This window comes from Tachysurus vachellii, chromosome 3 (genome assembly GCF_030014155.1).
Source record: "Tachysurus vachellii isolate PV-2020 chromosome 3, HZAU_Pvac_v1, whole genome shotgun sequence".
Classification (NCBI taxonomy): Eukaryota; Metazoa; Chordata; class Actinopteri; order Siluriformes; family Bagridae; genus Tachysurus; species Tachysurus vachellii.
Genome location: NC_083462.1, coordinates 166,086 through 193,138, shown reverse-complemented (window position 1 = coordinate 193,138; position 27,053 = coordinate 166,086). Strand labels below are relative to the sequence as shown.

The 27,053-nt window shown below is 39.8% G+C and overlaps 2 protein-coding genes across 2 annotated transcripts in view; both read right to left on the bottom strand.

Moving 5' to 3' along the window:
* Positions 1 to 18,234, bottom strand: part of LOC132842477 (uncharacterized) — a 301,251-nt gene extending 283,017 nt beyond the window's left edge. The window contains exon 1 of the mRNA XM_060865201.1: positions 18,120 to 18,234. The gene's annotated coding sequence lies outside the window, so the exon portion shown is untranslated. The remainder of the gene's footprint in view (positions 1 to 18,119) is intronic.
* LOC132842105 (GTPase IMAP family member 8) overlaps positions 1 to 27,053 on the bottom strand; it is a 611,624-nt gene that overhangs the window by 430,730 nt on the left and 153,841 nt on the right. The gene's annotated exons all lie outside the window — the stretch shown is intronic.

The window sequence follows — 27,053 nt, the reverse complement described above, 5'->3', positions numbered from 1 at the left end:
TCGCTTCTTTACTTCTTTCCCACTCTCTCCAATACTCTGGTCTGTTGACCCCAAGTACTTAAACTCCTGTACCTTCTTCACCTCTTCACCCTGTAACCTTACTGTTCCACTTCCCTCCCTTTCATTCACACACATGTACTCAGTCTTACTACGACTGACTTTCATTCCTCCAGCGCAAACCTCCACCTCTCCAGGTTTTCCTCTACCTGCTCCCTGCTCTCACTACAGATCACAATGTCATCTGCAAACATCATCGTCCAAGGAGACTCCTGTCTGACCTCCTCTGACAACTGGTCCATCACTATAGCAAACAGGAAGGGGCTCAGAGCCGATCCCTGATGCAGTCCCACCTCCACTGTGAACTCCTCTGTCTGACCTACAGCACACCTCACCACTGTCCTGCTCCTCTCATACATGTCCTGCACCACTCTGACATACTTCTCTGCTACTCCTGACTTCCTCATACAGTACCACAGCTCTTCTCTTGGCACCCTGTCATACGCTTTCTCTAAGTCTACAAACACACAGTGCAACTCCCTCTGACCATCCCTATACTTCTCCATCAACATTCTCAGAGCAAATATTGCATCTGTTGTGCTCTTTCTGGGCATGAAGCCATACTGCTGCTCACAAATTTCCACCACCTTCCTTAACCTAGCTTCCACTACTCTTTCCAACAACTTCATTGTATGGCTCATCAACTTTATCCCCCTATAGTTGCTGCAACTCTGCACGTCACCCTTATTCTTAAAGATCGGCACTAACACACTCCTTCTCCATTCCTCAGGCATCCTCTCACTTTCTAAAACCCTGTTGAACAAACTAGTTAAAAATTCCACTGCTGCCTCTCCTAGACACTTCCAGACCTCTACCGGGATGTCGTCAGGACCAACTGCCTTTCCACTTTTCATCCTCTTCAAAGCCTCCCTGACTTCATCCTTTCTAATCTTATCTACTTCCTGTTCCACAGAGTTCACCCCTTCTACTCTTTTTTCCCTCTGATTTTCCTCATTCATCAGCTCCTCAAAGTATTCCTTCCATCTTCTCTGTACACTCTCCTCACTTGTGAGCACCCTTCCATCTCTATCCTTAATAATTCTAACTTGCTGCACATCCTTCCCATCTCGATCCCTCTGCCTAGCTAACCTGTACAAGTCCTTCTCTCCTTCTCTAGTGTCTAACCTAGTGTACAACTCGTCATATGCCTTCTGCTTGGCCTTAGACACCTCCCTCTTCACTCTGCGCTGTAACTCCTTGTATTCCTGTCTATTCTCTTCAGTCCTGTCCATATCCCACTTCTTCTTGGCTAATCTCTTCCTCTGGATACTATCCTGAACTTCCTCATTCCACCACCAAGTCTCCTTATCTTCTTTCCTCCTTCCAGATGACACACCCAGCACCTTTCTCCCTGTCTCCCTGATCACTTCTGCTGTAGTTTCCCAGTCATCTGGCAGCACTACCTGACCACCCAGAGCCTGCCTCAATGTCTGTCTAAATTCCTCACAACATTCCTCCTTTTTCAGCTTCCACCACTTAGTTTTCTTCTCTATCTTTGACCTCTTCCTCTTACAGACCATCAGAGTCATTCTACACACCACTATCCTATGCTGTCTGGCTACACTCTCTCCCACTACCACTTTACAGTCACTAATCTCTTTCAGATTGCCTCTTCTACAAAGGATGTAGTCTACCTGTGTTCTCCTACCTCCACTCTTGTAAGTCACTCTATGTTCCTCCCTCTTCTCAAAATAAGTGTTAACCACAGCCATGTCCATCCTCTTAGCAAAGTCTACTACCATCTGTCCTTCAAGGTTCCTTTCCTTAACTCCAAACTTGCCCATCACCTCCTCATCACCTGTGTTCCCCTCACCAACATGTCCATTAAAATCTGCTCCTATCACCACTCTCTCACCCTTGGGAATACTCTCAATCACCTCATCGAATTCACACCAGAATCTCTCTTTCTCCTCTAACTCACAACCTACCTGCGGGGCATAACCACTAACAACATTCAAAATCACCCCTTCAATCTCTAACTTCAGACTCATCACCCTGTCTGACACTCTCTTCACCTCCAGAACATTCCTCACAAACTCCTCCTTCAGGACCACACCTACCCCATTTCTCTTACCATCCACACCATAATAAAACAGCTTGAATCCTGCTCCTATACTACGAGCCTTGCTACCCTTCCACTTGGTCTCCTGTACACACAGTATATCCACCTTCCTTCTCTCCATCATATCAGCCAGCTCTCTACCTTTCCCTGTCATAGTACCAACATTCAGAGTCCCTATTCTCAGTCCTACACTCTTACCTTTCCTCTTCTCTCTCTGTCTGTGCACTCTCCTCCCTCCTCTATTTCTTCGACCAACAGTAGCCCAATTTCCACCAGCGCCCTGTAGGTCAACGGCGCCGATGGCGGTCGTTGTTAACCCGGTCCTCGACCGATCCGGTATGAAATTCTTACTGACAATTCGCATGTTTAGATTTGGCAATGTTTTATGCCGGATGCCCTTCCTGATGCAACCCTCTCTATTTATCCGGGCTTGGGACCGGCACAGAAGTCACTGGACTGTGACCCCCATGGCTAGATTGTGACATAAATATCTTTATTAGGAAAATCAGAAAATAAGAATTGCGAAAACAAGCAAGTGTTAATTGTCTGAACACAGTACCATTTATATGAGTAATTATTTAAAATACATTGAGACAACTCAATTCTTAATGCATCAGGTTGACTCACTTTTCTACGTTTTCTACAACTGTGAAGTAATTGTAAGCTTATGAAGCTACGATTTAACACATAAAATTAGTATTCTTACCTCTCTGACGTGTCTTTGCTTCAATATTCTTTGACACCTTCCCATACGTTTTTCCTTTTCCCTTCATTTTCTTCTTCTTCTTTCTGTTCCCTGCTGATGAGGATGTCTTAGAGGAAGATTCAGACATGGTATCAGAGGCTGATTTATCTGAGATTGTCACTAGAGGGATTTGAAGACAAGGGGGTCACCTGGATGGAACTTGTGCCCCCTCTGTTAAGAGCTGTTACAAGTACATACATAAGACCTGCAGCTAGCAGCACATGGCACACAGGAACACAAAGCTAAACTCACATATAATAAGGACACTGTACTATAATTACTTTACATGTTGTCTGTAGGTAGACTTACCTGATGCTGATTGCTCTTTTAGATGCTCTCTCTCTTTGGTCATCTCATCTATCGCCTTTTGCCACTTTACTCTGAGCTTACACATCTCCAGCTCATGGGCTTTTCTGTTAACTTTACTGTAGTTTAACAAATTGTCATCCCACCCGCCCCTGTGTATTACACAAAAAGAGTCGGAAATAACACAACAAAAGTCCCTGAAACAGTGGAGATCAATACGCTTGGTAAGAAAAGTATAATAAATGAAGTAAAAGTGCAATACTGGCTATAAGTAATAATGTTGGTAGACATTACAGCATAATCATAACATTGCATGAAGCCTCTTTCTAAAATATTGTATTATTTATTTATTTAAATAGATTTGTTGAAAAGAAGCACATGAGGGAAGGGCAAAAGTAATTATGTGTATCACATACTCCCTGCACTAGGGTACAACATCACACTGTAATTACAGCAGGTGGTACAGTATGGAGATCCCCACACTGGTGCTCATACACAGTATATTGAGAGATCCTACAAGGAACAAATCTGAAGGCTTAGGGAGAAGTTATAGAGTGGAATAAATGGCTGGCAAAGAAACACCATGATGGTGCATTTGGCAGACTGATTCGTGACATTTTAAGAAAGTAAAAATAGTGAATTTTAATCACTATAATCACTGTAAGACCACCAGATGGCAGTGTTATTATGGCAAAGATAAACTTTTGTTTTATATTTTAGTTTATTTTGTATTGATAGTGTTATAAATGTAGATGTTATATATTGTTGGATCATTTGTTGACTAGATTTGTTTTGTCTTCTGTCAGCGGGCGCGAGATAAAAACGGACCCAAACGCAGGACAGCTTAACAGAAACGGGGATTTAATAACTTAAAGAACACGAAACAGACAAAACCAGACATGACGACGACAGGAGACAATGACAGGAGACAATGGGATTCCGCCCTGCACGAGGCAACGCGGCTCAATTAAATAATACAAATAATCATTTAAACACAAGGGACAGGTGTGCAGAGGCGGGGCAGAAAAGACAAGGGCGGGGCAGACACGTGAACATGAAAAATAAACAAAAGGCACATGGCCAAAGTCCAGGCAGAGTCCTGACAGAACCCCCCCTCAAGGCGCGGCCCCCGACGCGCCAAACCATCCTGACAGTCCCGATGGGTCCAGGAGGGGGGAGCAAGGCACACGGCGAGGCAGGTGGGGGGAGCAAGGCACACGGCGACGTCCACAGCCGAACAGGAGGGCCGAGCGACGTCCACAGCCGAACAGGAGGGCCGAGCGACGTCCACAGCCGAACAGGAGGGCCGAGCGACGTCCACAGCCGAACAGGAGGGCCAAGCGACGTCCACAGCCGAACAGGAGGGCCGAGCGACGTCCACAGCCGAACAGGAGGGCCGAGCGACGTCCACAGCCGAACAGGAGGGCCGAGCGACATCCACAGCCGAACAGGAGGGCCGAGCGACGTCCACAGCCGAACAGGAGCGGGCCGAGCGACGTCCACAGCTGAACAGGAGGGCCGAGCGACGTCCACAGCCGAACAGGAGGGCCGAGCACAACCCCCGACGCACCACGGCCAGACCCACCTCTCAGAACCAGGAAAAGGGGAGGGAGGGCAGGGAAAAAACAAAATCCCCCACAAAACAGAAAAAAAAATCCAGGGGGCAAAACACGGGCCTGCAACACCCCCCGCGGACAGGAAGTGGCGTCCTCCACGGAAACCGGATGTGAAGCGACGCCCCCCACCGGACAGATGCGGGGCGATGTCACAGGACACCGAAAAAACAGAACAAAACCCGGGCTGGTGACGTGGCCCGCAACCAGGAAGTGGAGCGGTGCCCCCCGTGGAAAAGCCGGAAGCGGAGCGCCGTCCCCCACCAGAAAAATGCAGACCGAGGTCACCAAAACCCGCAAAGTCCAGGGGAAAAAAAAAAATCCAATAAAAAAAAATGCTCCCAAGCGGCCGGTCCAAGCCTCAGCTGTCCTGCTGGGTCCTGATCTGGCGGAATCCTTCTGTCAGTAACGCGGAGGTAAAAACGGACCCAAACGCAGGACAGCTTAACAGAAACGGGGATTTAATAACTTAAAGAACACGAAACAGACAAAACCAGACATGACGACGACAGGAGACAATGACAGGAGACAATGGGATTCCGCCCTGCACGAGGCAACGCGGCTCAATTAAATAATACAAATAATCATTTAAACACAAGGGACAGGTGTGCAGAGGCGGGGCGGAAAAGACAAGGGCGGGGCAGACACGTGAACATGAAAAATAAACAAAAGGCACATGGCCAAAGTCCAGGCAGAGTCCTGACATCTTCAGTCTTCAGTTTGAAATGTAGATTTTGCAAACAAAGATCATATTTGTAATTTTTGCACTTTTTTGTGACTGCAATGAATTATTTACTTCTTTAAATTTGAGTTTTCTTCATTTGGTTTCTTTTGTTGATTTTATTCTGCTCATTTCCATGATCTTTGATTTTGTTCATTTGTTAATCTTTAAGAGTTTTTTATATGAGATATGAGAGGTTTATTTTTGCATTTTTATCTGAAATGTAAAGTTGTACAGTTTAATATATAAACAATAATTAATAAAGTATGTAAATGTAATTATTAAACACATTATAAACTGGTTGCTAATGTAGGAGCAATGCTCTGTAAATGATTAACTAAGTATTTACTCATGTTTAACTAATGATTAATAGTCAATATGTTCTGATATTTAGCTGTTTGTTTAAACTCATATTTTAGGCATCTTTATAGTGCAGATTCAAAATAACAAAGAATTAATCATGAGAAATTAAATAAAATGTAGAGAAACAATAAAACACACAATTAATAATGTGAACAGAAACAAGCTCTAGATCATTAAACAATTAGCTTTATTACTTTTGTTTGTTACATGAATAGTTATTTCTTTCCAATACAACAATAAATGGACTGAAATCATAAGAGACAGAAGATCCAACAAGGTTACACAGTGTGTTTTATCACTAAATGTGTTGTGTTCAGATGAATATCCACACAATCAGACCCACTGTAATGTTTACTGCATACATGACTGTACACTATGAGTGATATTATACAGCTTAAATATAACACAACACACATGCATGTAAAGATCAACTGATCACTGTATAAAATACAATATGATGATTGTGTTAAATGTAAAATTATAAAGATGTTATATTCTATTTGTAGTTATTTAAAATCTGTCTAAAATGTGAAGCCCATAGAATAAAACCCAGCGGTAAAAAGAGGAAGATCCCACAGGTGTAATGTAGAAGCAGGGTTAGAATAGATCTTTCCCCAGGTTATAAAACTCTCTGTAGCAGCATTAGCACAGCTTTTACAGAGTTAACTGACCATTAACAACATTTCAGCATTTCCGCTTCATATCACATGAAAATCAGAACGTAGCAACACTTAAAAGTATGAGCAGTGTGAAACCCAGGATTCCCTTAAAGTGGAGTTTATAATCAACAGGAGACAATTTCACATGTTAAAAACATGCAAATGTACCAAAATAATGTGTCACAAATATTACTGTGACATGTTGAACTTATTTAACATATAACTGAATTAATTTTGAGGTCTTCCTCTTGACCGTTGCCTGATATTAGATTTAGGGATCAAGCAAGTCTCTTCTTTAATGGACTGTAGCTCCATATCAGGTGATTCACTTCCACCATCATCATCTGGTGCATTGTCTCTCTGTGTGGTTTCATTTCCTGGACTATTATCTTTAGATTTTTTACATATGAAAAAGCCTGTAGCTGCACCAGTTCCTAGACCAATACCTGCTCCAAAACCTGCTCCAATACCTGCACCTACAGGACCTGCAACAGAAGCACCCACTATAGCTCCTATTGTAGTTCCAGACACAACTCCACCTCCACATTCAATACCTGCAGCAATAAGCAAAGTTTCTTTGTTTCTTTTGAGAAACTCTTCAAAACCTTCAGTTTCTCCCTTCTTGTCATTTCTCCTCATTCTTGCTGCTTCCTCATACATCTGATTGGAGTAACAGGTTCCTCCGTTCTTCTCCAACATCCTGTCTATCTTCTCCAGCAGCTCACTGACCTGTTATCTGTTTCTGAATGTTTTATTGTTGAAGATGTGATATCCACCTCCACACTGATCAATTACTGTGCTGAGAGATCTGTTCTCCTGAATTGCCTCATCCACAGATTTACCCTCTAACTGATCTCCATGGGTGAAGAGAATCATTGTGTATTTTTTCATCTCTCTTCCGAAAATCTTCTCTACTTTCTGTAGAACATCTTCCTACTGTTCAGTGAATCTCATATTAATAGGCAGGAAAGGAAAGCATGAGGTCCAGGACTGGACAGGTAAATACTCCTCCCTATCTCCTCAGCTATCCTCTCACGGGATTGTGTTGTGTCGAATAACCCTGGTGTGTCGATCACAGACACTTTCCTCCCTAAAACTACATCCTGTTGTATTTCACTGGATAATGTTACTGATATTAGACCAAACTCAGATCTGAACCTTGTCCCTCTCAGGATGGTGTTTCCTGTAGCGCTCTTCCCAACACCAGTCTTCCCCACCAGCACAATCCTCCTGAGATGATCTTAAGGGTCTGTTAGTCTTATCTCTGAACCTAAATATGGATTTAAAGAGAAAAAGATCACCGTTTCATGGTTTATTATAAATTGTGTGTGTTCTGAAATATTTATATATAAGATGTACTTACAGATGATCTGTGCAGTCTGTATTATTTTTGTTATTAACATTTGGACTTGGTTTGAACTTTGTGAGACGTTGTTAAAGACATGATATCTGTTCTGAAACCTCTGCACCAGTTTCTTCAGTTCTTCTGTGTCTTTTATAAACTCTTCTATAGTGAGACCTTCTCGCTCCAGCTCATCTCCTCTGGTGAAGAGGATCCATGTGTTCTGGATGAATCTTTCTGGTATAAAGTTCTCCATCAGAAGAATAGGTTCATTATCTTCTTGAGTAAATCTGTCTACTTTCATCACCAACAGAATCACAGTGCAGGTTCTTTCATCTAGCTGAATCAGAGGCTCCCATTGATCTAAAAACTCTTTATTGTTTTTTTCTGTATTAAAGAGTCCTGGTGTGTCGCAGACATCAAGATTCACACCATTAAAGACGACTCTCTCCCTCTGAACCTCCTGAGTCACAGATTTAAATTTCTTATTGGAAATAAACATGTTTTCTCCCACTATGGTATTTCCTGTAGCACTTTTTCATGATCCTGTTTTTCCAAGCAGAATAATATTATAATGTAGATCAGAGTTTGTGGTTGAAGCCATTTTTCTGTGTTTTTTTTTAAGGTTTTTATTAGAGATTCAGTAAAATTATAACACACTGTTTTGTGTTCATTTACTCAGTCATGGTTTAAATTACAGAATATTGTCCACACAAAATGCTCCACACTCAGAGCTGGAGTGTTTTGTGTGGACAATATTAAAAATGGCAAGTTATGGCAAATTATATTTGCCATTGTGTTTCCTGCATGTAGTCGTAAAAACTGTGACATTATTCAAATGCAACCGTTTGCATTTCTGTTCACTGTTCACACAATTTATGACATTTAAAATGGTAAACAAAGTCCATCTGCAGCTGAATTTCCCGTCTTTCGAGTCGAGTTTCTGTCACCTTTGGATAGAAAAACACCCCATAATATAGTCCCACCCCAACAATGATTGACAGGCTTACGTGCAGACAATGGAAACAAAAATGTAAAAGGGTTTGTCAGGATCCTTACGTGACACCAGAGGAGGTAAAATAGCAAATGAGGAATAACTCGAAAGACAGGGTATTCAACTGCAGATGGACTTTGTTTACCATTTTAAATGTCATAAATTGTGTGTTCACATAAACAGAATGCAAACGGTTTGCATTGAATTATGTCACTGCATTGTTCCTGAAAACAGAATTGCCCCACGTGTGTTTTGGTGACGTCACGTGACGTCACATGTAGCCCCGCCCCCAAAATAAGCTAAATCATAAATTTTGCACAACATGGACATGTCATATATCAAAACACTCAGCACGATGAGGGGAACTTGCCACGTGCAAGCACCATTCACATTTTCTTCAGGAAAAATACATTCTTACATACATTCTTACATACATTCTTACATACATACATGTACATTCTTAGCCAGACATGGACAGTAATGTCCTTTTACTTCAGTACAGCTGTTGAGTATTTATACTTTATTCAATATTATTTTTCTTGGAAACTTATTACTTTGACTTCATACATTATCATAAAGGTTCCTGCTTCTCATTACTTTAGAGAATGTGTTTATTTAGTTTCCTATAAAGTGCTAAGCCAAAGGCCATTTTATCACACAGGATAAAAAACAATCACAGAATACTGGAGCACAAATGGTACACTTACATTGTCAGTCAAGTCCAACAGAACTTAGTGGTGGTTTTCACAATTCATGTGTCTGCTAGACGAGTTATGTGTGATTGTGATAGCTAAAGTTACAGCAGACACTGATTCCACACCACAGCACCTATAGATGTACCTTCAGTGTAAGTACAGCTACAGAAACTGTAGAACCCTCTTGCTAAGTCAGTGGATTCGTGTCAGGCCAGTCCCAATTAGACAGGGAAATATTTAACATTTCAGTCTATAGTGTGTAATAAAAATAAAATGAACCTATATCACCATGAAATGTTACTTTTAACACGTGTTAACATATTTATTAAACTTAAGTAATGTCCTGTATTTTATAGAGGAAACTTGCTGGTCATTTGAAGAAATAGACTGAACTTCAGCTGGCTTCAGAAGAAAAGCTGAAGCTGCGACAAATTACGAAGACACAAAGCAAGTCTCAGAAGAGTGTTGACAACGTTGATCAGCAATCTTTCCAATTACTTTCCAATCTTTTCTAATGTTTCAGATCATCAAACAAATGTAAATATTAGTTAAAGATAACACAAGTAAACACAACATGCAGTTTCTAAATAAAGGTTTTTATTATTAAGGGGAAACTAAATCCAAACCTACATGGCCCTGTGTGAAAAAGTATACCAACAGTAAAACATAGTGGAGGTAGTGTGATGGTCTGGGGCTGTTTTACTGCTTCAGGACCTGGAAGACTTGCTGTGATAAACAGAACCATGAATTCTGCTGTCTACAAAAAATCCTGAAGGACAAAGTGTGGCCTTCTGTTCGTGACCTCAAGCTGAAGTGAACTTGGGTTCTGCAGCAGGACAATGATCCATAACACACCAGCAAGTCCACCTCTGAATGGCTGAAGACAAACAAAATGAAGACTTTGGAGCGGCCGAGTCAAAGTCCTGAGCTGAATCCTATTGAGATGCTGTGGCAGGACCTTAAAAAGGTGGTTCATGCTCGAAACCCCTCCAATGTGGCTGAATTACAACAATTCTGTAAAGATGACTGGACCAAAATTCCCCCACAGCCTCAGCTGTAACAGACTCACTGTAACAGACTCACTGTAACAGACTCACTGTAAGTTATCACTAACTCTTGATTGCAGTTCTTGCTGCTAAGGGAGGACCAACCAGTTATTAGGTTTAGGGGCAAATACTTTTTCACACAGCGCCATGTGGGTTTGGGTTTAGTTTTCCCTTAATAATAAAAACCTTCATTTAAAAACTGCATGTTGTGTTTACTTGTGTTATCTTTGACTAATATTTAAATTAGTTTGATGATCTGAAACATTAAAGTGTGAAAAACATGCAAAAAAAAATAAAATCAGGAAGGGGGCAAATACCTTTTCACACCACTGTACATTAAACGGTTTAGTAGCATTTTGTTACACTAAGTAGATTAGAATTTAACATAAATCTAAAACATCTTTTACCTCTAGAACAGGTTTATTATCTACTGGATATTATAGACAGAATGGTGTCTGGTCAGGAGAACAGCATCTACACGCTGGAGATGCTGCAGGAGGCATCAAGGAGACCTGAAGAACAGAGAGAAATAAGTTTAGAACAGGCAAGAGCACTGAAATATGCAGTTAAACGTTGGTTTGTTAATCAGCTGAAATATTTGTGTGTAATTGCAGTTTTCTCTCTATTTATGGGATTTGTGTTCAGCAGAGGTTCTGCAGACAGATGGATGTTTGTACATGGCTGTGGTTTGGGAGGGTCAGCAGCAGCTTTGGGACTGATTACAGCAAAGCTCTGGGGTCTGATATGGAGACGTCAGTTAAAGATGTCTTGCTCATCACCTCGAGAGCGTCCTAAAGTTTTCCACAAGTGCTTGAAAAAAGTCTTTGGTGTCTTCTGTGGTGGTTTATTTGGGTCATCTGTAGGCTTCGCTGGTTCAGACCAGACACCAGTGATACTGTTAGCAGTGCTAGCTGGAGCTGTTGGAGCTTATATTCCTGAAGAAACCTGCTCTGGATCCATCAGACATCAGTAACTACAGACCGGTATCACTTCTCTCGTTTCTTTCAAAAATTCTTGAACGCATTGTCTTTAATCAACTGTCTGTCTATCTCTCACAGAACAACCTCCAAGACCCCAACAGTCTGGCTTTAAAGCAGCTCATTCCACAGAGACAGCCCTTTTGGATGTCTCTGAGAAACTACATGCTGCTAGATCAGCCAAACTCTCATCCGTCCTTATCCTCCTTGACGTTTCAGCAGCGTTTGATACGGTCAACGGCTTCTGGCACTCTTTCTTCCCTTCCTGATCCTGAGTCTTTTTCCTCACTGCCCTTGGACTCGGCCACAGATACTTTCCTCTCATCTCTTTCCTCAACTATGGACTTCCTCTGCCCTATGTCCACTAAACCCAAGAAAACTTCTTGTTCTGCTCCTTGGCTTTCAGATGTGCTGCGCAACAATCGAAGAGAGCTAAGATCATCAGAGAGAAAGTGGAAGAAATCACAACTTGATGCAGATCTTGATTCTTACCGAACACTCATGGCCAAGTTCTCCTCAGATGTGACGTCTGCCAAGACTTCCTTCTACAAGGAAAAGCTTGAAGCTTCCTCACATGACCCTCGGAAATTCCACAACATCATCTCTTCTCTGCTCAACCCCCCGGCTCCACCTTCTTCATCCTCCCTGACTGCAGAAGACTTTGCTTCTTTCTACCAGGAGAAGATTGAGGAAATCTGCCGGACCTTCACTTCAGCCCCGACTGCACTTACATCTTAGAGTATAGACTCCCCTACACCTTTGTTGTCACATTTTCTCAACTGTAACAGCAGAAGAGATTCTAAAACTCATCCAGTCTTGCAATCCTACCACCTGCCCATTGGATCCACTCCCTTCCACTTTGCTGCAGACCATCTCGCAAGACCTTCTGCCCTTCATTACAACTATCACCAATAGATCCATAGCATCTGGTCAGGTACCAACTACCTTCAAGAGAGCAAGGGTTATTCCCATCCTGAAGAAACCTGCTCTGGATCCATCAGACATCAGTAACTACAGACCGGTATCACTTCTCTCGTTTCTTTCAAAATTCTTGAACGCATTGTCTTTAATCAACTGTCTGTCTATCTCTCACAGAACAACCTCCAAGACCCCAACCAGTCTGGCTTTAAAGCAGCTCATTCCACAGAGACAGCCCTTTTAGATGTCTCTGAGAAACTACTTGCTGCTAGATCAGCCAATCTCTCATCCGTCCTTATCCTCCTTGACCTTTCAGCAGCGTTTGATACGGTTAACCATAAGACTCTCTTAGCCACCCTCAGGAGTCTTGGGATATGCGGATCAGCTTGGGAATGGTTCGCTTCCTACCTGGAAGGACGCTCATATCAGGTAACATGGAGGGGAGTGACATCTGCTCCACGCAGACTCTCCACTGGCGTCCCACAAGGCTCAGTACTTGGTCCTCTTCTTTTCTCCCTGTATACTCACTCTCTTGGTGAAGTTATTTCCTCACATGGGTTCTCTTACCACTGCTATGCTGATGATACACAACTTATCTTCTCTTTCCCACCCGCAGATGCCACAGCTTCTGACCGGATCTCTGCATGTCTGGCAGAAATTTCATCATGGATGACTGCTCATCAGTTAAAGCTTAATCCTAGCAAAACTGAGCTGCTCTTCATCCCAGGTGATTCATCCCCAGGTCATGATCTTGCTATATCCTTGCACAACGATCTGATCTCCCCTTCAGCCACAGCTCGCAACCTTGGGGTAACCATGGACAATCAACTGTCCTTTTCCTCTCATGTTGCTAATGTGACTCGCTCATGTCGGTTTCTTCTCTACAACATTAGAAGGATTCGGCCATTTCTGTCCACACAGGCTGCTCAGGTACTTGTTCAGTCTCTTGTCATTTCTAGACTGGATTACTGCAATGCACTGCTGGCAGGTCTACATATGAACACAATCCGTCCTCTGCAAATGATCCAAAATGCAGCTGCCCGGCTTGTTTTCAACCTGCCAAAGTTCTCCACACCACCTCACTGCTGCGATCCCTCCACTGGCTTCCGTTAGCTGCACGCATCAGATTCAAAACACTGATGCTGGCCTACAAAGCCAAAAATGGACCAGCTCCCTCTTACCTCAAAGCCCTCATCACTCCTCACACTGCACCCCGCACCCTCAGATCTACAGCACTGCTCTACTGGTTCCACCATCTCTCAGGGTAAGAGGTAAGTTTACTACAAGACTCTTCTCTGTACTGGCACCAAGGTGGTGGAATGAACTTCCCCTAGAGGTCCGGACAGCTGAGTCACTGGATATTTTCAAGTGGCGGTTGAAGACCTACTTATTCAGGAAACACTTCAACTAGCACTTCTTTCCTTATCTTTCGCATTTAAAAAAAAAAACAAAAAAAAAAACCTTTGACACTTTTTCATTGTGACTTTGAACACATTTTTAAACTCATGGTATCTTAAGTATGTAACTTAGTGATCCAGCATTAATGTAGTCAATGTTTGAGATTTAAGCACTTATGTACGTCGCTCTGGATAAGGGCGTCTGCCAAATGCTGTAAATGTAAATGTACTGCAATGTACAGGGGACAGTAAACATTATACTGAATATGAACCTACACTAGCAGTATAAAGGTGAGATGTGTTGTGACTGTGAGATCTGTGAGGTTCAGTCACTAATCACTATAAAACATCTACAGAAATCTACTGAACACTTTCACATCATCTGTATAGAATTGTTCTAGACACACAAAAGCACTCTGTATCCCTCTCCCTGATTATATTAGTGATTATTATACCTACCTGTGGTGATGTACTTGTTTTATGTCAGTAATATGATGTGTTTGATGCAGTCATCACTCTTCTGTTTGTTATTCTGTCATTACCTCATGGACGAGCTGGTGAGGGTTCAGTAGGAAGAAAAATATCCATGGCAACATCCACAGTCTAGAAGAGCTGGTGTGAACATTCATGAAGTTCAGTATCAATAAATTCAGCTGTTATTTTTCTCTCCTCTTTTTTTGCATGTGTGTTTTTTTTCTGTTTTATTTAGTCATCTACTGGAATCTTAATCATTTCACTGTGGAAAGACACAAACCACTGTACAATACAGAACACACCCTGGGTTGAGGCAGGAAGTCTCTCTCTCCTGTGTGTGTGTGTGTGTGTGTGTGTGTGTGTGTGTGTGTGTGTGTGTGTGTGTGTGTGTGTGTGTGTGTGTGTGTGGAGAGAGATATGATGGTATCACTGCTGCTATCACTTCAGATAGAACACAAACTGATCTCTTGGATGATCCTCAAGATTAAATTTAATTTAAACTGTAACTGAGACTATAAACTTTTTCATTATACCTGTGTGAGCCTCAGTGAACAGATCTGATATAAACAATAACATTACAAATAAATATAAACGTATAAAATGAAGAGGAACAAGTGTGTGTCAGTCTGCAGCAGATACAGTGTATACACACACACATACACACACACACACACACACACACACACTAGTATTGTCACACAATATAGTCTTAAAACTATATATTATACTTTAATCTGTTCTATATACAGATTGTTAAAGATTATTTCTATAACACACAAATAATGATATATTTCAGGAAATCCATTGTGGTTATAGAAATCTGTATATAATTATAATAAATTATAATAAATAAATGACAGTATTACTACTGACAGTAATGTTTTATTAGTGCACACATCATTTGTACACATCATGTTGAGAGACTTGACACATTTATTAAGATACAGATTTAAAATGATTCTGTTCTGTACACTGGCCGTAATCCTGCCACTGCACAGCTGAGGAAAAGAAACACAATATAGATTCTACTCACACATAAACACCTATTATTATTATTTTTCTCACTGATTATATAAAGACTATATATATGAACTCTACAGTGTTCACTAACACATTTCATTACAGTAAACAGGATTATACATTTTACAGGTTATTGGTGATTTAGACAGGATTTGTAGAATTCAGTATAACAATCTAAATGAAATCTGATTTAATATGAGAGAATAATTCAGACAGAGTAACCAGGTCTGGTGTACATTCTAATCACAAGTCTTATTTCAGATCATGTACTTTTTATTTTTAGAATCACACAAATAATTTACACCTTCGACTATAGCAATACCAGCAGCACCAACACAAACAGCACCAACACTAACACCAGCAACAGCACCAGCAGCAACACCAGCAGTAGCACCAGCACCAGCAACACCAGCAGCAGCAACACCAGCAGTAGCACCAGCACCAGCAGCAACACCACCAGCACCAGCAGTAGCACCAACAACACCAGCACCAGCACAATAAACAGCAACACCAACACCAGCACAAACAACACCACCAACAAGAGCTGCAAGAATCCATTTCCGATATTTCATATAAAAATTCTTCAAAAATGAGCTAGTATTTGCCTCTTTTTCCTCCTCCACTCTCTGTTTTATTTCCTCTTCCACTCTCTGTTTTATTTCCTCTTCCACTCTCTGTTTTATTTCCTCCTCCACCCTCTGTTTTATTTCCTCCTCCACTCTCTGTTTTATTTCCTCCTCCACTCTCTGTTTTCTTTCCTCTTCCTCTCTCCTCTCCCTCTCCTCCTCCTCCTGTCTGAGTTTGGCTGCTTCCTCAAACATCTGTTTGGAGTAACAGGTTCCTCCGTTCTTCTCCACCATCTTGTCTATCTTCTGCAGTAGCTCACTGACCTGCTCCCTGTTTGTCAGCTCTTTATTATTAAAGACATGATATCCACCTCCACACTGCTGGACAAGGTCACTTAAAGCCTTGTTCTCTTTAATGAGTGTCTCTACATTTTCTCCCTCTAACTGGTCTCCATGGGTGAAGAGAACCATTGCATATTTCCTCACTTCATCTCCAAATAACTTTTCAATTTGCTGAATAATGTGTTTTTCCTGTTCTGTGAACCTTATATTCAGTGGCAGAACAATGAGGAAAGCGTGAGGTCCTGGACTGGACAAATAGAGAGGAGTATCTATCTCAGAAGCTGTTTCTTCAGGATCAGCAGATGTGTCAAAGAGACCTGGAGTATCGATCACACACACATTCCTGTCCTCAACATGGCCATGATGAGCTTCACTCTTGCTGGTGATAGAGTTCATGCTGAATTTAGATCTGAATTTCTTCTCTCCCAGAATGGTGTTTCCTGTAGAGCTCTTCCCCCATCCAGTTTTCCCTAACAGCACAATCCTCAGGTCAGAACTGCTGCTGGTGGTCTGTGGTCTTGTTCTCTTCAGATGTAATGCTGATTGAGGAAAATAAAATGTTTAGAAATCATCTTAGAATCTCAAAAGTGTAAAATATTAGATTGCATAAAAAATAGTCAGTAAGACATGAATGACCTGTTTACATGAATAATAGATTACTTATGAATAATGAATGAATGAATTATGAAATGATTTATTTATGAATAAATCACCAGATTTAAATAATTCCTTGACAATTTTGTGCAAAAGGTCATTAACTTGGTCACTGTTTATCTTGTTGTTGAAGACGTGGTATCTGTCTCTATATCTCTCCATCAGCTTCTTCAGAGATTCTGTATTAATGATGAAATCCTCTATGGTCTGTTCCTCTTCCTCTAGTTCATCTCCTCCAGTGAAGAGGATCCAGGTCTTTTCCAGACGCTGTGGTCCTAACAGAAGCTCAGTTTTCTGCACAGCTTTCTGCTGTTCCTCAGTAAATCTATCTGCCCTGATGACCAGTAGATATGTACAGAAGTCTGATTCTGACTCACATGAGCTGAAGACCTTCTGACATTCCTGTATGACCTGATCATCACTCAGCTCAGTGTTACAGAACCCTGGAGTGTCGTAAACAGTAACTGGGAGACCAGAAACTGTACTGTGTTCCATCTGAACATGTTTAGTGACAGAGGTTTGACTTTTCTTTGAGGTGAAAGCTCTTCGTACTAATATGGTGTTTCCTGATGCACTTTTACCTGAACCTGATTTTCCCAACAAGATGAAATTAAACTTTGGTAGTGACATCTTACTGATGTGACCCATCTTCATCACTGTAGAAGAGCTGTTTACTGGAGAAGAAAACACACATACACACACACACATACACACATACACAGACACACAGACACACACACAGACACACACACAGACACACACACAGACACACACGCACGCGCACACACACACACACACACACACACACACACACACACAAGTTTATTCCCTAACTTATTATTATTAGATTTATAATAAAACCCCTAACACAGTGTGAGTCCTGTATCTGAGGAGTTTCTCCTGCTGCTAGCAATAAAACACACAATAAAGCTGTCTTTACATTGTGTTGTGTTTTTATCAGTAACTTTATTAAAAACTCTACATTTAATCTTCTTCTAACATTTCTATGTTTCTCTGATTGGGTTTTATTTAACAGATAAAATGTATTTTTTTTTATTTTTGTGACGCAGCTGAAATAAAAACCTGAAAATATTCGATTTGGTAAAATACACATTAAAATATACATTAAAGTTTAAAATCATTCATAAAACGACTTATAATAACTTACCTTCTAAAATTATATTTTAGATTAAATGTTCTCTTGTGAACGTCGAGTTGTTCAGAAACACTTTCACTTCCTCATTACAGTGTTTATGTGTCGTTTACGAACGAATCAATTCATCGAACCGACTCTTTTGTAGTGGAGAGTCGACTCTTACGTCTCTACTATTCCCTTGTTAAGCCACAACTCCACACCCAAGGGGGGGCCAAGATGGCAGCGGTGTGAATGGTCACGTTTTAGAGTCGTCTACGTAGTTTGAGGAGTTTGAAGCTAACAAACTTAGATTTGAATATGTAAAGTTACAACTTAGAAAATATATGCTTTTTCGATATTTTTCTGGCAATACTTGCACTTTTTGACGTGATATTATGGGCAAAAAAAGGAAAAATCAGTCCATTCATGAAAGCGCTATACTAGCTGGACACCTTATGGAAGAATGCTGCACGGAGTCGGTCGACATGGAGAATATTAATATTAATCTTGAGACAGAAATCGGTGCCAATGAAGAGGTTCTTGCGAGGCCTCTTTGCTCTACTCCATCCAAGAATCTTGTGAGTTCAAAAGGCATGAACGAAGTTTCCTTATCTACATTACTTGACGCGATTCAGAAGCTAACTGCTAAAGTGGATGAAACACACAACAAGGTGATCTCCATTGATAAAACAGTTACCGTTTCTTGCGGAAAACTCGACAAACTATCTGAAAAAGTCTCCCATATGAGTGAAGAGGTCAAGATGCACGCTGTCAAGATCGTTCAACTTGAAAAGGAGATTAAGGAATTGCGAGTTGAGAATGTAAGTCTGAAAGAAAGCTTCGATGAAATGCAACGGTACTCACGTAGATGGAATCTCAAGCTACAGGGGGTCCCAGAGCGCGACGGAGAAGATGCGAGAGGAGTGACACTCGACGTCCTAAAGAAGATGGTCCCTAGTATCCAGAACAAGTTGGATGATGTAGTTGATGTTGTACACCGCCTGGGGCTAAGGAGATCCGACGGAGCACCTCGTAACATCATCATGCGTTTTACCATGCGTACCTACAGAGACATGGTATGGAGGGCTGCTGATCAAACAAGATGTTACAAGGCTAGAGCCAAATTATGGCCGTTGGTTAAGAAGGCTCGTGAGGAGGGGAAGAAGGTTTCGTGGAAGGGTCCCCATGCTTTTGTCGCTGGAAAAAAACTCGAACTTTGCCCTTGAGATGGACAACGTATTGTTCTATATTCGCAGATTACCTTCATGGCGCAACTTATTTTGAATTTAACTCAACAATTGTGCGTGAACAGTTTTCACGTTTTGATGTCTGCCCCTGTGTTCTCTTCACGAGTTGCTCTTGATCAGTCTTTCATTTACAAATAACCTTCAAAGAGTGTTCCTTTTGAACGTTTCATTTGTGCTCGGACAATTTCTTATTTTATTTTATAATAATATCTTATTTACAGTCTTCATGGAGCATCTGAAGTCGAACTTGCTCCTGAACTGTGCACTGACAAACATTCTCTAAATGCAGACCGATTCATGGGGCAACGTGAAAGTTTTATACTTTGTTATGGTTCCTTTATCACAATAAGTTATGCTCTCTCATACAGTTGCACTTTTGCCTAAGTTATAGGGTATGTGTTAGCTTCAACTACCTCTTTGTCAACGCAGTTTTACAGCGGTAAGTTTTAAAACCTTTTGTGTTCTTGTGTTCTTAGTCAAGTTACTCTTTACTGTTTTTTTTTTTTTTTTTTTTCCCCTCTCTTTTTTCTTTTTTCTTTCTCTTATGCAAGACTTGGAGTTTAACTCTTTGAGTATTTTATCGTTGAACACTCGTGGCTTGAGAGATCTCACTAAAAGAAAAGCCTTATTCTTATACTGTAGAAGAATGAATGCTGACTTAATCCTGTTACAAGAAACTCATTCCTGTGAGGGTGATGTTCGCTTTTGGAAATCACAGTGGGGTGACAAGGCCTACTTTAGTCACGGATCTAACCACTCCGCAGGGGTTCTCACTTTGATTAACAAATTTAAAGGAGATATTGTTGAATCGTTGATTTCTATGGAAGGAAGATGGATTATTCTGGTCACTAAACTTGATAATGCTACTTTTATAATATGTAATATATATGGCCACAACTTAAAATCTGCCAACAAGTCTCTTATTTTCTTATTACAGAGAAATATTGAAGCCTTGAAAAATAAATATCAACAAGCTTTTATTATTATTGCTGGAGATTTTAATGATGTATTAGATAATTCAGTTGACAGATTTCCCCCTAAGATGAGCCTCACTAATAATATTATCTGTAATCTGTGTGGTTATTTTCATATTGCAGATGCATGGCGCTATTATCACCCTGATGTAGCTGAATATACTTGGAGTAATAATTTGTTGTCTTCTAAATCTAGAATAGACTTTTTTTTGATTTCTCAACAGTTACTGCAATACGTGTTTGATGTCAGTCACCAATATGCTCCATTTTCTGACCACTTAGTAATTAAGCTGATTTTGCAGACTAAACACAGGGAGAGTACTGTACGTGGTTACTGGAAATTGAATAATAATCTGCTAAAAGATAAAAATTTTAATGATCAAATCAAGGGATTAGTTAATGGAATTTTTTCAAATAATGAATTTGAGTCTCATGGTGCTAAATGGGAATATTTTAAATATAAAGCAAGATTACTAGCAATAAATAGATCTAAAACCTTAAAAGTGGTTAATGCTGATAGAGAAGCGGACTTGCTAATTAAAATAAATACCTTAATCAAAAAAGAGAATCTCTCTGTTACAGAAATTAGTCAGTTAAAAACTTTGCAATTGGAATTAGACAATATATATTTAGAAATAGTTAAGGGTGCCTTCGTTAGATCTAGAGCGAGATGGATTGAGGAAGGAGAAAAGAATACGAGTTTCTTCTTCTCACTTGAGAAAAGGAATTTTAAAAGGAAAAGCATCTCTGCATTAAAAATTAACAATTCAGTTTCTAAAAACCCTGAAGAAATTGAGAAATTTGTTACTAATTTTTATAGGAACCTGTACTCCCCTGATTTACAGGCAAACCAAAGTATGTCATACCTACAACAGATTAAGAACTATATACCTCAAATAAGTGATGAATTTAAATTGTCATGTGAGGCTACTGTTTCCTTAAATGAAATAAGAGATGCAATGAAATCAATGAAAAAGGGGAAATCGCCTGGCTCCGATGGCCTTACTTTAGAATTCTTCATACAGTTCTGGGAGATTTTAGAACAACCTTTCTTCTTAATGCTTCAAGAATGTATAAATAATGGTACAATGACTCCTACTATGAAACAAGGGGTGATATCTCTCATTCCCAAACCAGATAAAGATGTAACTATAATTGATAACTGGCGCCCTATCACTCTTCTTAATTTTGACTATAAATTAATTGCATCCATATTTGCCAAGAGATTAAAACAGCACTTACATTATATCATTAATGAAACACAGACTGGATTTATGAAAGGTCGTCATATTAGTTGTAATACTCGACTTGTTCTGGATCTTATTGATTACAGAGATGAAATCAAGTCTGATGCAATTATCTTATTCCTCGATTTTTATAAGGCCTTCGATACTGTAAAGCATCAATTCCTTATAGACTCTTTAGGGGCATTTGGATTTCCTTCTAAACTCATAAATATTGTTCAAATGCTGTACAAAGAAATAGATAGTTGTATAATTTTAAATTCACGTACATCACCAAGGTTTCCTGTCCTTCGCGGAATACGTCAAGGTTGTCCTTTGAGCCCCTTTTTATTTTTATTTGTTGTTGAAACATTATCCATAGATATTTTGCACAATAATAACTTTGCTGGCCTTAATATCTTTAACAGAGAGATTCGAATCTCACAGTTAGCAGATGATACTACTCTATTTTTGAAGGATAAAGAGCAAGTTTCTCCAGTTTTAACTACCATCAATGCCTTCTCTAATGCTTCTGGGCTCAAACTTAATTTATCTAAGTGTGAAATTATTTGCTTATTTGACACTGTGGAAACTGAAATTGAAAATATACCAATTAAAAATGAAGTGAAATATTTGGGAATTCATATAACAAAAAATTTAATTAGTAGACAATCTCTGAATTTTTCTCAACGGTTATTGAAAACAAAATATATTTTTAATAATTGGCTCCAAAGAGATTTATCAATTTTAGGCAGAGTTTTCTTATCCAAAACAGAAGGATTATCCAGGTTTGTGTACCCTTCCCTGTCTTTAGCTGTAGATAATCACACCTCCAAAAATATAGATAAGATTTTTCTTGATTTCATTTGGAGCAATAAGTCACACAAGTTGAAGAAATATGTTTTAGCAAACAAAAGGAGTGATGGGGGTCTCGAAGTCCTGCATTTTGATGATACTAACAATACATTTAAAATTAATTGGTTAAAAAGATGTTTGCTTGGGTCAGATTCTTTGTGGTATTTTATTCCTAATAATATATTTAAGAGGGTAGGTGGCCTTTCTTTTTTGATGAAATGCAATTACTCCACTGGTAAATTACCTATTAAACTGGCTAGATTTCATCAACAAGCCTTGTTAGCCTGGAAACTGGCTTACAACCACAACTTTTCACCCCACAAGACCATCTTATGGAATAATTTGGATATTAAAATTAGAAAAAGATCAATCTTTTTTGATAAATGGTTTAATAGAAACATAATTTTTGTTGCTGATCTATTCAACTCTGATGGTGATTTATTATCTTATGAAAGCTTTATGAATATCCATCATTGTCCCGTTCCATTTAAAGAATTTAACTCTGTTATAAAGGCAATTCCTGATGGATTAATATGTCTAATGAAAGCTTCCCTTACCCATGAGTCATGCACAAAACAACTTTCACAGTTATTTTTGGGAGGTGTCTCGCTTTTAAGTAAAGATTGTAATAATAAATGTATTCGTCAACTTTTTCAATCTCGAAACTCAATTTCTCCAAAAGGGAAATTTTTTTGGAGTTCTAAAATAGATAACATTAAATGGAGGAAAACATGGTTATTACCATATAAATACTGCATACCGAATAAAGTGAAAGAAGTGCACTTCAAAATTTTGCATAATATATACCCTTGTAATGCATTTTTGTCTAAATTTTGTGATGTAGCTGATATATGTACCTTCTGTAAAAAAGAAAGTGAAGATATTTGTCACTTATTTTTCTCATGTAATGTTTCCTCACTCTTCTGGAAAGATTTGAGTCTCTATTGTTTTTCTAAAGTTAACGTGAATGGTGTTTTTCACATTAAGGATATCGTTTGCTTTTTTGAAAACCAAAACAAATCTTTAGAGTCAACTGTTAACTTTCTTATCCTCGTGGCAAAGTTCTATTTTCACAAACAAAGATTTCTTAAGAAAATACCTACTTTTATAGAGTTCTTATGTGTAGGAGAACATTTAATTAAATCACTGAGAGTAATTAATAACAAAAAATGTATTTCTTTTTTGAAGAGATATGATGAGATCTTTCTTGTAACGTGATTAATACTTGTTTTGATGTGTTTATTTTTCTTTTTTTTATTATTTATTTATTTATTTAATTTTTTTTTTTTTTTTTTTTTTTAGAACCCTCTTTTCTTTACTTGTTCTGTTTCTGCCTTTTTTTCTATCTATTCTGACATCTGGTCAGTTAAGGTTGGATGTGTTGATGATACATTTTGTGTAATGTATACATAGCTGTGTTTGATTAGAATCTTTGAATTTGCAATAAAAGAAATTAAAAAAAAAAAAAAAAAAAAAAAAAACTCCACACCCACAGTATTAGTTCCTGTGATGTATTGAATATTCTCATACTGACTACAAAATAATGTACAGAGTAAAAACAGGGTCCTCATTTATTAACCATCTGTACATGTGGTTTTGTGTGTGTGTAAACCGTGTGTGTGTGTGTGTGTGTGTGTGTGTGTGTGTGTGTGTGTGTAAACCATGTGTGTGTGTGTAAACCGTGTGTGTGTATGTTTACATGCACAGAATGATGTATATTATGTTTTCCTCATTTGTGCAGATGAGTACATTTCCCACACACATTAACGTGTATATGTATGTATATGTCCCTAATTTCCACATAGGGATTAATAAAGGGTTTTAATTCTGTTATGTGGTGAAAAAATGTAAAAGTAGGTAAAACTAACTGTGCAGAGTTTCTACATGACATATGTTTATATCAGTATAACAGAGAGTAATGGACTGATGTCAGTGATCACACCATGCAGACAGACAACACTGACTGAATGTAAAGAGTATAATGGATGGAGCATTTAATGACAGATTGGGATTAAGGCTTATTTAAAGTCTGGACTCCTGCAGGAACGCTGTTCTCTTAGATACAGGTACATTTCAGACAGAACTGAACACAATCCTGACATTTCCAAATGTGGCGGTGCGGTGGGTTGCAAGAATTGACACTAAGCTACAACTAAAGATTAGAGCAGACAACGCCACCCCGTTTCTGTAAACGGGGAAATTTATACCCAAAAATATAGCACACAGGTTCGTTACCACTGAACACAAGAGATGTGGATATAAATACAAAAATACTTTCTTGCACAATAATTAGTTAAAATGTAAAAAACTGTTGACCAAAACCACGAAAAGAAGTAAAGAAAACAAGAAACTTTGCGGCTGAGGCTTACCAGTAGGGAGCTAGCTGAACAGTGAGTATCCTAAGACACACCACTCAAAACACTCACACCACACCCACTCTAAGTGAGGGAGATGCAGATATCAAATAGCAAAACACTCTGTGAGAGAAACACCACCACCACAGGGCCAAGGCAGCTAGCTTCCCTCACTGGGGCCTTCAGCTCCTGAAATAAACAAAAAAAGGAAAAAATAACACAATTAGTTCAACTCGCATACAATCCAACAACTTGCATTAGAATAAGTTCAAACCATGAAGGGGAACAACAATGGACAATTTACTGACACCACGCCAATAATGCTCAAAGGACTAGATATACCTACCCGGAAGTAGATCGCTAAACCCACGGGTTCAGTTACTCACAGCTTTATCCATAATCGGCGAACAGCAAATATGCAGGTGATCTAGAGCACACACAAACTGGAGGGAAGGACAGCCTGTACCCAACAGCAACGTCGTACCAATCGCGACCATAACCTGGCTATAAACAAATATATACACTTAAATAGTGCACAGACACTAGCAGCAACGTTAGCCAAACCGCTAGCTACATACCTCCCGCGAACTGCGCGCGCACACACCCACACAATAATGGTTGTACAATGCATAGCCAGGTGACGTAAGCTACGCCTTAAATACACCTGGAGCGGCAGCCAATAGGCTGTCGCACCTGTCATTCAGGTGAAAACCATGTTTAATAGACTACCTAGACTGCCTAACTACACAAACAACCCATGAACTGAAGGAGCTGAGAACATGCCAAACTCCACACAGACCCTCATCTGACACCAGATCAGGACTGAAACCAGAACCTGCTGCAAAACTATAATCACTGATGCCCACTGTTTATTAACTGCCTGAATTAAAGTGAAATAGCAAACATTTCTGTATCGTCTTAGAAAATTAATTTATTTGAGTAATTAAACATAAACCACAAGAATTTAACTCAATTAAAATTTATTTGTATAGCGATTTTAACAATAGATAGCTTTACAGAACATAAATATAGCACAAAATGTTCATTATACAAAGATTAATATTAGATATATTTAAATGTGTTTGTATTTATCCCCAATGAGCAAGTCTGAGGTGACTCAGGTGACTGTGGGGAGGAAAAACTCCCTTAGATGGTAAAGGAAGAAACCTTGAGAGGAACCAGACTCAAAGTGGAACCTCATCCTCATATGGGTGACACTGGTGGTGTGATTATAAATATACATTCTCAAGTCAAGTCAAGAAGCTTTTTATTGTCATTTCAACCATATATAGCTGTTGCAGTACATAGTGAAATGAGACAACGTTTCTCCAGGATCAAGGTGCTACATAGAAACAAAGACAGGGCTAAAGACTTGTAAGTAGTCTTAGCCACATAAAGTGTAACTGTGCAACCTGGTGCAAGCAGTGCAGGACAAGACAAACAAGACAGACAAGACAGTGCAGGACAAAAGACAGTGCAGGACAAAAGACAGTGCAGGACCAGACAGTGCAGGACAAGACAGTGCAGGACAATGACAGTGCAGACACAAGTTACAAGACAATACAAAAAGTACAAAAAATGCAGTACACAAAAGACAATAAATAGTAAACAGTCACAGAAACAGCGCCGACCGACCAGTGTTAATACTGTATGTGTTAATATAGTATGTGCGAAATGGCTGAGATATTGTACAGTATGTGCAAAAACGGCTGAAATGTTGGGACAGTTTGTGCAAAAAACAGCAGACAAGGTGTGCAAAACAGCATGTAAACAGTTTGCTGGATTGTAAGCAGCATGTAAACAGTATGTTGTGTCAGTGTGTGTGTTTTGTGAGGGTCTATGCAGTCCATACAGATGATGTGTGTGTATGTTGTGCTCAGTACAGTACATTTCAGTTGTTGAGAAGTCTGATGGCTTGTGGGAAGAAACTGTTACACAGTCTGGTTGTGAGGGCCCGAATGCTTCGGTACCTTTTTCCAGATGGCAGGAGGGTGAAGAGTGTGTGTGAGGGGTGTGTGGGGTCATCCACAATGCTGTTGGCTTTGCGGATGCAGCGTGTGGTGTAAGTGACTGTGATAGAGGGAAGAGAGACCCCAATGATCTTCTCCGCTGTCCTCACAATCCGCTGCAGGGTCTTGCGTTCTGAGATGGTGCAGTTCCCGAACCAGACAGTGATGCAGCTGCTCAGAATGCTCTCAATGGTCCCTCTGTAGAACATGGTCAGGATGGGGGGAGGGAGATGTGCCTTCCTCAGCCTTCGTAGGAAGTAGAGACGCTGCTGGGCTTTCCTGGTGATGGCGCTGGTGTGGAGTGA